The sequence below is a fragment of the Somniosus microcephalus genome, chromosome 15 (assembly GCF_052327205.1).
Source record: "Somniosus microcephalus isolate GS21.2 chromosome 15, FLI_Smic_1.0, whole genome shotgun sequence".
Classification (NCBI taxonomy): Eukaryota; Metazoa; Chordata; class Chondrichthyes; order Squaliformes; family Somniosidae; genus Somniosus; species Somniosus microcephalus.
In genome coordinates this window covers 27,761,709-27,770,413 of record NC_141001.1, presented here as the reverse complement: position 1 = coordinate 27,770,413, position 8,705 = coordinate 27,761,709, and the positions used below count along the sequence as shown (strand labels likewise).

The window sequence follows — 8,705 nt, the reverse complement described above, 5'->3', positions numbered from 1 at the left end:
GTCAGTACATGTTCTCTTTTCACACAATGAAGTCCAAAGTTCAAACAGAAGCCAATACGCTCTTCCCCAGCACCAGGCTTCCCCTGTGCGACTATACGTGCTTTTCTTTCACCTGTTCCAGTGCTTCTCCCAGGTGCAGTCTGAGGGCCAGTACTACAGGAGGTGGTTAGCTGCTGATGCTCCACAAAAGGCTCATGAGACTGAGGTGGCCCTCCACTCACAGCAGCTTGCTCCTGGCAGGGAGCCACTGCTGGCTGCGTCTCTGAAGCTTGTGCCTGGTGTCACCTTCCACGTACCACTGTCATGGTGCTCTGAGGGTGAAGGTCAGGGCCTGGTGTCTGCTCTTGTCCTGGGAGATGGCAGTGTCAGGTAAGTGGACTCCAGCTATCGCCATTCCACTGGGCCCTGGATCTGTGACCCCACTGATCAGCAGGATGGCTGGTCTAATGGCTATCAGATCCTGAAAACCCAGAGAGACTGCAGTCTGCATCTTGGCCACTGTAATGTATTATCACATGATTTGTCACATGGTTACATGGTTTAATATGAGCATGCTCAGTTCGCTCTGGCCTAGTAAACAAGCACCTTGACTAGCAACTCATCCTGTCTCTGTCCTTCATTTGTTCTACCCACATATATTACATTTTTGGCAATGAGGATGGGATCCCAAAGGCATTTTTAGGGATCATGGAAGGACAGTGTTCAACCTTCAAGTGGAAAAGTTTAAGTTGAATTTGTCACACCTAAACTGAATTTTTTACCATGTTTTACTGTTAATGCTGATGCAGAATTGTCTGTGCTTCGCCTTCGTGTGTATGTATACACAGCAACAGTGGTGTTGATTCTCACAGGTACACAGCTAGCATGCTGAGTCACTGTTCAACGGGATCAGGACAATCATGGCCGCTCCTACAGGATTCATCGGAAGCCTTGGCATGTATGACTGAGCTCACGAACCATTCAGCTCTTACATTGAGCAGATGGGTTGAGGCCAATAACATTATTAAGACTGAAGACGCAGATGAGAATGTTCAAGCTCAAAATAAAGTAATTAGTGAACGGAAAAAAGGAATTTTTCTAACAGAGATCAGGCCAGATGTCTACAGAACATTGACAAACCTACTCACGCCAGGGAAAGCGAAGGATGTGTCGTTTGAAGAGAAACTGAGAGAACGGAGTGCTAGTAAAAACTGACAAAAATGAATGGGCTACCCCGATTGTGGTAGTGCTCAAAGCAGACAAAACTGTACGCTTGTGCGGTGACTACAAAGTTACTATCAACCAAGCAGTTGACGATGAGCAGTACCCGTTACCTACATCACAAGATTTGTATGCAGCCCTCTCTGGGTCAAAGGTTTTCTCTAAGCTTGACCTGTCGCACACTTACGCTCAGCTGAATGTTGACAAAGAGAGTCAACAGTATCTCACTATCAACACACACAAGGGACTGTACTCATACACCAAGCTGCCGTATGGTGTAAAGTCCGCCCCAAAAATCTTCCAGGCTACGATGGATAAGATTTTGCAAGGAACTCCAAATTGCTTCTGCAATCAAGACAATGTGCTGATCGTAACAAGCAGCGAGGAAGAAAATCTAGAAGTGTTAGATTTAGTGCTTCAAAGGTTGAATTCCCACAATGTCAAATTGAGATTTTCACGCTAGGTGCAGTTGACCAAGACTTTCCGTGAAAGCAACTGAGATTGCAACTGAGACTCAAAAGGACTTAGTACTGAAAAGAATGTATGAAAACACTTTGAATAGATGGACTGATAAGTGTCTGGACCCAGAGTTGAAACCATTTCATAACTGTCGTACTGAATTGTCTTGTGAGCAAGGTTGTATCAAGTTGGGAAACAGAGTGGTGGTACCTACTTCTTTGAGGGATAGAATTCTGACCGAACTTCATACTGAACATCCAGGGATTATCAGAATGAAATCAATTGTAAGAAGCTTTGTTTACTGGCCTGGATTGGACAGTGATCTTGAATCACTTGTCAGCAAGTGCAGCGTTTGCCAAAATTGCAGAAACAAACCACCCAAAACTCCACTACAACCCTGGTCATGGCCAAGTAGACCTTTTCAGAAAGCACATGTATACTTCTGTGAGAAAGCAAATGATTATTTCCTGGTACTTGTAGATAGTCACTCAAAGTGGATTGAAGTGAAATGCATGGGTTCAAATACTACAACTGAACGTACCATAAATGAGTTGAGGTCTATCTGCACATGTCATGGCTTACCTGAAGAGCTTGTTTCTGACAATGGCCCTCAGTTCCGTTCTGCTCTATTCCAAGAGTTCATGAAATGGAATGGTATCGAACACACTCTCGTTCCACCATGTCATCCAGCTTCAAACGGAGCAGCCGAAAGGTCAGTCAGAATAGTAAAAGAAGCTCTCAAGAAGCAAGTGTTGCAGGGTTGTTCGGGACTCAGCATGAAACAACGTTCGGCAAATTTCTTGCTGAAGTACAGGACCACTCCGCACACTACAACTGGATATACCCCAGCAGAACTCTTGATGAAGAGGAGATTGAGAACATGATGGAGTCTTGTTCAACCAAATTTGGCCTCAAGAGTTGAACAGAAACAGTTGAGTCAGGAACGTTATTATGACAGCAATCAGAAAGAACGCAGTTTCAAACAAAACAAATGTGTTCGTGTTCTCAGTCCCCCTGGCAAGTTGAATTCACACAAGTAGGATATAGGAACCATAGTAGAGGTTGTTGGAACTAAGAGATATTTGGTTGAAATTGGTGACAACATCCGAAGTGTTCTTGTAGATCAAATGATCTCTGCTAGAGAATAACCAAGACGTGATCTTGAACCACTTGATCATGAACACACACATGAGCTTGACTCCGTTCAGACTTCTGAAGCTGAAGTACCAGGTTCAAACAAGTCTGAGATAGAAACAGGATCATCTTTGAGTTCGAAACCAGAACAAAACAGCCGGAAATTGGTTCAACACCAAAACCTTTTGTAAGGAGATCAGGAAGGCTCTGCAAACCTGTTATTAAACTGGATTTGTAGTTCATTTGTAGCACAGGTAGACTACCCTTTATCCGGACTTCCGAAAACCGAAACCCTCTAAAAACCGAAGGTTTTTTCGGTCAGCGTAAGTCGTGCGCACGACATGACCAGAGTGGCGCACGACTTACAGGCCTAGCCGGATAAGGGATAGTGTAGCATTTTTCCGCACTTCTGAAAACCGAAATCGCTCAGCGTAAGTGTACCAGCCTTTATCCGCACATCCAAAACCAGAAAACCTCTGAAAGCCGAAAGTGGAGCAAAGCATGACTTCTGAAAACCGAAATGCGCACGACCACGACCCCCGCCGACCCCCACCCCCGACCCCCCGGCCGAACCCGACCCCCACCGACCCCCGACCCCCACCGACCCCCGACCCCCGACCCCCCCGCCGTACCCCACCCCCGCCGAACCCCACCCAATTTCGGATAAGAGATAGTGTACCACCCTTTATCCGCACATCCAAAACCAGAAAACCTCTGAAAGCCGAAAGTGGAGCAAAGCATGACTTCTGAAAACCGAAATGCGCACGACCACGACCCCCGCCGACCCCCACCCCCGACCCCCCGGCCGAACCCGACCCCCACCGACCCCCGACCCCCACCGACCCCCGACCCCCGACCCCCCCGCCGTACCCCACCCCCGCCGAACCCCACCCAATTTCGGATAAGAGATAGTGTACCACCCTTTATCCGCACATCCAAAACCAGAAAACCTCTGAAAGCCGAAAGTGGCGCAAAGCATGACCCGACGCTGCCGATGCTTGACCCACGCAGGTGTTATGCTGCTCTGTGTGATATTTGCTGCTCTCTTAGATATTTGCTGCTATTTGCTGCTCTCTTAGATATTTGCAGCTCTCTTAGATATTTGCAGCTCTCTTAGATATTTGCTGCTCTCTTAGATATTTGCTGGCTTTTAACAATTTGTGAAAATGCTAAAAAGAGCTGCAGATACCCCAATGGGTAACAGTGAGAAGCAGAGAAGGAAGCATCGCTCATTATCGATATCGCAGAAAGTGGAGTTATTGCAGAAGCTTGATCATGGTGTGTCTGTGCAACATCTTACTGAAGAATATGGTGTGGGAAGTACCACCGTATATGACTTAAAGAAACAGAAAGACAAGTTGTTGAAATTTTACACTGACAGTGATGACCATAAACTAATGAAAATTAGGAAAACATTGCATAGGGCAAAAAATGAAGATCTTGACCGTGTGCTGATTGAGTGGATTCGACAACGCAGAGGTGAACGTGTGCCACTGACTGGTTTGATGGTCATGAAGCAAGCTAGAATATACCATGAAGAACTGAACATTGAAGTTGAGTGTGAATATTCAGAAGGTTGGCTGCATAAATTTAAGAAGCGTCATGGTATAAGATATCTGAAAATCTGTGGTGAAAAAGCTTCTGCTGATCATGAAGCAGCTGAAAATTACATAGATGAGTTGGCAAAAATAATATCGGATGAAAACCTCGGTCCTGAACAAATTTACAATGCTGATGAAACAGCTCTGTTCTGGCGCTACGTTTCTAGAAAAACATTAGCAACGGCTGATGAGAGTGCACCAGCAGGTTTTAAGGATGCTAAGGACAGGTTGACTGTTCTTGGGTGTGCCAATGCTGCAGGCACACACAAGTTAAAGTTGGTAGTGATTGGAAAAAGCCAACATCCGAGATGTTTGAAAGGTGTATGCAATTTACCTGTGCATTATTATGCGAGCAGGAAAGCATGGGTAACCAGAGGAATATTTTCTCACTGGTTCAATAACCACTTCGTACCAGCGACATGAGCTCATTGCAGGTAAGTTGGACTGGAAGAAAACTGCAAAATTTTATTGTTCCTGGACAACTGCTCCGCACATCCCCCTCCTGAACTTCTTGTGAAAAGTTATGTTTTCGGCATTAACTTTCCCCCTAATGTGACATCTTTAATACAGCCTTGTGACCAAGGAATTTTACGCTCCATGAAGAGCAAGTATAAAGACGTTTTTTTGAACTCTATGCTTGATGCAATCAACAGAGGCGAAGGAATCCAAAGCTTCCTGAAAGAATTCAACGTTAAGGATGCCATTTATGCAGTTGCTAATGCTTGGAACGATGTTGACAAACCAACATTAACAAATGCTTGGCACAGACTTTGGCCTTCAACGATGTTTCATGAAGATGGACCTGCAGATGATGAGTTTGAAGGATTTCCTGTCAGTCAGGAGAAGATGATGATATCAAACCTCCTCACTTACGCCAAAGGTTTATCATCCGAAAGTGTAAATACGTTAGAGGAAGCTGACATCGAAGAAGTGCTGAACATTGACAATGATGCACCTGTTGTGAATTCATTGAGTGATGGGGAAATTGCTGAAATGGTGTTAAATAAAGACAAGCATGAGGACAGTAGTGATGATGATGATGACATTGTGAACACAGGTGAAAAAATCCCCATAGACGATATGGTGACAATGTGTGATCAGTTAATTGCTGGCCTTGAAAAACGTGCATTTATCAGTGAGCAAGAGATTATGCAAGTTTACTCAATTAAAGAGAGACTGCTTTGACAGAAACCAATGTTAATGAGACAGATGACACTGGAAGAAGTCTTTAAAAAGGCCGTCTGTCGTAGTCATGCTTCATCACTTGAGAATCCTGTTCCTGGCCCATCTTCAGATGTCCAACTCCAACCTGATGACAATGATGCCAACACTGATGTATCCTCTTCTCCAAGATCCTCAAGCCAGATGTAATGCTGCTTCATCACTTGAGAATCCTGTTCCTGGCCCATCTTCAGATGTCCAACTCCAACCTGATGACAATGATGACAACACTGATGTACCATCTTCTCCAAGATCCTCAAGCCAGATGTAATGTACCTTTATTGCATGTTTATGTACAGGTATTTAGCTTAGTTTGTACCTGTACATGTTTGAAGTTTTACTGAATGTTTTCCTTACAAATAAACTGTACTACAGTATTTATCCCTGTAACTACAGTATTCATAGTCGTTATTTTCGGATAAGGGATAGTGTATCCTTTATCCGCACTCCCGAAAACCGAATTACCTCTGAAAACCGAAGTGTTTTCGCGCACCTTCCGAAATCCGAAATTTTCCTAAAACCGAAACACAGCTGGTCCCGAGGTTTTCGGATAAAGGATAGTCTACCTGTATTTGTAATTGATTTAAAAGAAAAAAGCCAGGAGTTTTTGTTATGTGGTACATGTAACGCTGGGAAAGGTGGGACCATAGTTTTGTTGTATTTGAGAGGGGAATATGTACCTTTCTTTTAAGGGGAAAGCAGTGTAATGTATTATCACATGGTTTGTCACATGGTTTAGTATGAGCATGCTCAGTTCGCTCTGGCCTAGTAAACAAGCACCGTGACTAGCAACTCATCCTGTCTCTGTCCTTCATTTGTTCTACCCACATATATGACAGCCACCATTCTCTCTGCAGGCTGCTCTCACTTCTCTCCCCTGTTGCCCCCAGAGTTGCAATCCGTGCTTCCATGAAGCTGGAGGCCCCAACTGGTCCATGGCTGCTTCTTAGATGGGGGTCTGCTGCAGATTCCAGTGAAGCCGCCATACGCTCCGTTGTTATCTGCAATGCAGAGAAAGCTCCTCGGATGTTGCCACAAAGGAAAGCTGTAGAATCGAGAGTCACACCCGTGAGTTGCCGCTCAGTCTCGGAGACCGACCTCAGAGCCTGCAGTTAGGTACGATGCTCCTCGAACTGCCCTCTTTTCAGGCAAGTACCCATAAGTTCTGGGTCCCACCACTTTGAAGCCACAGTCATCTTTCTCCTCAGCCTTCACTGGGAAGGGGCCACATCCTCACTCACTTCCCAGCCCTCCGGCTCTCTGGAGCTCTGTGAATCACCACATCCTCACTACCTCTGTCTGACGAAACTTCTGGGGTGAAAGTACATGAGCTGGTGCGTGGGAGTGAAGAAGCAAGTGACGCAGGGGTGAGTAACAGGGACAGGAGGTCTGTGCAGGAACTCATGGGTGAGCTTCAGTCTGCTATCATCTCCCTTTTCATCATCATTCTCCTCATCATCGTTGTAGTTAACAGGAGGTAAAGTCTCTGTTCTTCTTCATCCTCATCATCATCCTGCACCTTGACCATTCCCTTCCCTCCTCTCCGTTTGCTCTGAGGCAGCAGTTGGGGACTTGTGGGATGGTCCCCGATATAAAGCATCGGAGGGCTCCCCGTAGCCCACAAGGAAACCTGTAAAAAGTTAAAAATTTACACTTACCTGGGCCTCTTCAAGACCTGGAAATCAATGGGAAAGAAAATGGAACACAGTGTAAAACAGGCAGCTGGTGTGTGTTCTGCACTACTGCCTACGATGAATTTCACCCCCCTTGATTTCAAAATCCTTGTCCTTGTTTACACCTTACCTCTGCACCTCTGCCATCTTCATGTGTCAGCTTGCACCCTCTGGATTGCTGTGTGTAATCTCCCCTCCCCCCGACCCATGGCTCCCTCATCGGTGGCAGAACAGCTCTGCATACTAGCACTCTATTCTGAAACCCTCTGCCTTGCCATTTCTCTCTTCACCTTCAAAAGCCTCTTCAGGACTCTTGGATTGCGCCTTGGCGTGTTTTGCTATGTTAATGGTGCTAAAGAAGAGTAAGTTGCTGATTTTGAAGGCACCGATGCCATCCGCCCAGCGCTACCTCACCCAAGTGCTCATTCATTATATGAGAAGGCAATATAGGTGAGCCTGATCCTGCCCTCCCCTCAAGTTTACAAGCTCACTCTGTCCTAGCAGGGATCACTGGACCGTGATCAGGAGCAGGATCCTTGAACGATTGAAGTCAATGGTTATAGAAATCAGGAGCAACGTAAAACGGGCTGCCAACTCACTAGCACCTGTTTTATACTATTGCACAAAGTCAAAATTTACCCCAGTGTCTACCCCATTCATATGAAGAATGGCTGCTTGGTTAACATACTGGAGACTGTTGTCACCCATGGAACTATACCCCAGCATGAGTCAGAGTAGGAGAGATAATGGAAGAGAACTGGATGAGAACAGGCCAGGTTATTAAAGAGTCAGGTAAGTGAGGCTGTAGGAATGAGCAAAGGGATGTCAGAGAAGTCCGATCGTTGGGCTGTGAAGTGTCCTGCCTGGAGTGGTCACATTATTTACATTCATGTGACAGGAATGTTTTATTTGAGGAGAGAAAAGTTCAGGGAGCAATAGGAGTGCATTGTTGACACTTGCATCGTTGTGTCAGGTACCTCAGTCTGTGAGGTGAGGCTGTTAAATGAGCTACCAGCCATAACCTCACTCCCTTTCCCTCCTGTATGGAGCATAAATTCTCTCGGGTGGACGTAAAAGATCCTGTGGCACTATTTGAAGAAGAGCAGGAGAGTCCTGGCCAATGTTTATCCCTCAACCAACATCACTAAAACAGATTATCTGGTCATTTATTTCATTGCTCTTTGTGGGACCTTGCTGTGCGCAAATGTACTGCTGTAGGAACTGGGGTTCCTAGCCGAAGAATTGAGATCGACTCAGAAAATCAAAAACAATCAAATTTAATTAACAAATGAAGCTGTACAGGAAACTGTAGGATACAATGCAAATAGGTCTGGTCTGGTTGAAAGCCTCTCTGGAAACTGCTAGAAGGTTCCGAGCTCAACTGCTAGTGGGTTCCGAGCTCAACTGCTAGCAGGTT

General features: G+C 45.5%; 1 pseudogene; it reads right to left on the bottom strand.

Moving 5' to 3' along the window:
- Positions 1 to 301: 301 nt before the first annotated feature.
- Positions 302 to 7,215, bottom strand: LOC147106601 (uncharacterized; annotated as a pseudogene).
- Positions 7,216 to 8,705: the final 1,490 nt, after the last annotated feature.